This window comes from Syngnathus typhle, linkage group LG6 (assembly GCF_033458585.1).
Source record: "Syngnathus typhle isolate RoL2023-S1 ecotype Sweden linkage group LG6, RoL_Styp_1.0, whole genome shotgun sequence".
Taxonomy (NCBI): Eukaryota; Metazoa; Chordata; class Actinopteri; order Syngnathiformes; family Syngnathidae; genus Syngnathus; species Syngnathus typhle.
Window position 1 is genome coordinate 20356782 of NC_083743.1, and position 2500 is coordinate 20359281.

At 58.4% G+C, this 2500-nt stretch overlaps 1 pseudogene; it reads right to left on the bottom strand.

Moving 5' to 3' along the window:
- The window catches only part of LOC133156249 (28S ribosomal RNA), a 9606-nt pseudogene that overhangs the window by 2426 nt on the left and 4680 nt on the right, over window positions 1-2500 (bottom strand).

Below are 2500 nucleotides of genomic sequence, written 5' to 3' on the forward strand. Positions count from 1 at the left end.
TCAACCAGGCAGGTTTTTGCACCGCCTCAATAGCTAGAGATCTCAACCACACATCCGAAGACCAACAGAGTTTCCAGGTGCGCCTGACCTGTATTCTGGGAACAGTAACGGACAACTTAACGATGCCCAACCCGCTGTCGCGAGTCCGCGAATAGATGAAGCCCCCCGCTGTGGACGGGTCGAGACGCAACCACCTCTTCACAGCCATCCGCACCTTCCCGTCAAGCCACCTCAATCTGGTCGCTGAAACCTTACCGACAACTGCCCTGAAGGTGACTCTCGGGAGTAAGAATGTGTTGCACACCAGTACCTTCTGCGAAGGCTTTAACGCCGACGCCGTAATTCTTTGCAGCCCCATACTCACCTGCTTGTCCAGACCCTCAGAGACAATTCCCCGCCACGGCACTATAGTGGCCCCCAGATATCGAACTGACTCACCCAGAGTCACCATGTGTATCGGCTTCCCACACAGCCTCCAAGCTACGCAGCCGCTCTCGTTTGGACCCATCCAGATACCGTGGCACTTACTTGGCTGGACAGCCAGCCCCGTAAGCTGGCAAAAGACCTCCAGGATCACCAAGTTCTTCTTCATTCCTTCCTCCGAGCCACTCAGCAGGACTAGATCATCCGCAAAGGCCAACGCGGCGATTCGGCGGTCGCCCCAGACCAGGTGACTTCCTTCGCGTTCGAGGCTATGGATGAGAGGATCCATAGCGAGATTGAATAGCAGTGGGGACATTGGGTCGCCTTGCTTAACACCAACCTTCATGGAAATGGGCTCGGAATAGGCGCCTCCGCAACCCACTCTGGTCGAGCAGCCCACATACGAGTGACGGATCACCTCGATTACACGTCTGTCCACGCCCAAGCTTCCCAAAACACACAGGACATGATCATGAGAAACCGAGTCGAAAGCCTTCGCAAAATCAATGAACACGACTGCCAGCGGCACGCCAGCCGACCTCGAATGCCCCATGATCCGGTCAAGAATCATGAGGTTCTCCTCGCAACCACTCGCGCCGGCGACGAAACCACGCTGCCGGGGGCTAACAGGACAGGCACGCGCTAGCCTCATCGCCATTATCCGCCCAAACAACCTCAGCACGACTGACCCGATAGTCACAGGCCTCCAGCCTGACACAGTACCCAGCTCAGTAGGGTCAGCCGATTTGGGTAGCAACCGGGTCTTGCACTCCTTGAAGACTTGGGGAACGACTACACGCACCATCCATGTCGTAAACAGCCTCGCCAGTTGCGTACCGTCCGGGTCCCAGCCAAGAAGAGCCTGCTTCTTGATCTCGTCTGGGCCCGGTGCAGAGCAATTCCTCATCTTAGCCAAGTTAGATACAACTTCCGGCCCCAGGATCGGGTGGTGGAATGGTTCGTTATCCGCGGTCAGTCCCACCTCGAAGCCCTCCAGTCCATAAAACGGCTTGACCGTTTCCCACTTACTCCTGAAGTGCCTATCCACCAACTCCAGCGGCAAATCACACCTAAGGGGCGTCAGACCATCCAAGATCCGCCGTGCCAGCCCCTTCCTCGCCTCAGAATAGCCGCGCTGCTGGTGGTAGAACACCCTCCTACGTTGGACGAGCCGCCTCGTCCAACCCGTCCTCCATCGGTCTCGAGGTCTGGACCTCGCGGACTTTGTCGGCCACACTACCTTACCCCCTAGGGCTTTCATGAGATCCAAAGCAGAGGACTCGATCAGGCTAGGCTCCCGACCTGCTTTCTTGACTAAGGCAGCGGTGGCCTGGTGCTCCTCACCCCCCGCCAGCAGCTCTTCCAGAACCCTATTCTCCACCAGATCTGGAAGCGACGGGGGGCAGGTCCATTTCTGGGGCGTCGCCCTGGCAGCCAGGGCTCGCCAACGCACACCAGACGTACCGCCTGCCGCACGACCGCACAGGGACCCCCACTTCCACCTCACCTGCTCTCCGGACTTGCCCGTTCCCAACATCTGGGCCACCACCACATTCTTGAGCCTATGATTCTTGTATTTTTTCATAAGCTTCACCATCCGAGCCTCCTCCTTCACGCTCCACCTCCTCTCCCTCCTTGGACCCTTACGAGCCTGGCTTCGCTCTTTACGAGCCGTGAACCACTCCGCTGCATGGGCCTGTCGCTTATGCTGAGACACTCCAACAGCCGTCCGAAAACGGCGCCCACAGTGATCGCAAGCGACCCCCTGTTCGACATCCACCATGCGCACGCCTCGGCATTTCGAGACATGACACCGAATTGCATGACTGTTCTCACCTCGTCTTTCGCACTCACGACAGCCGTACACGATGGAGACACCCGCATGCCGGGAAGCGCAATGCAACCCAAACCTACGCATACCAACCACACGCGCCCCACACAGTGGGCAGTCCATGGACTCTCGAGGCAGATGCACCAAGACTTGGTCCGGAGGCCTCGGATCCATCCTACGCCGCTTTCTAGACGGGCCCTCTCCCGCCTCTTCATCCACGCCACCACGGAGAGCAGGCCGCGGCGC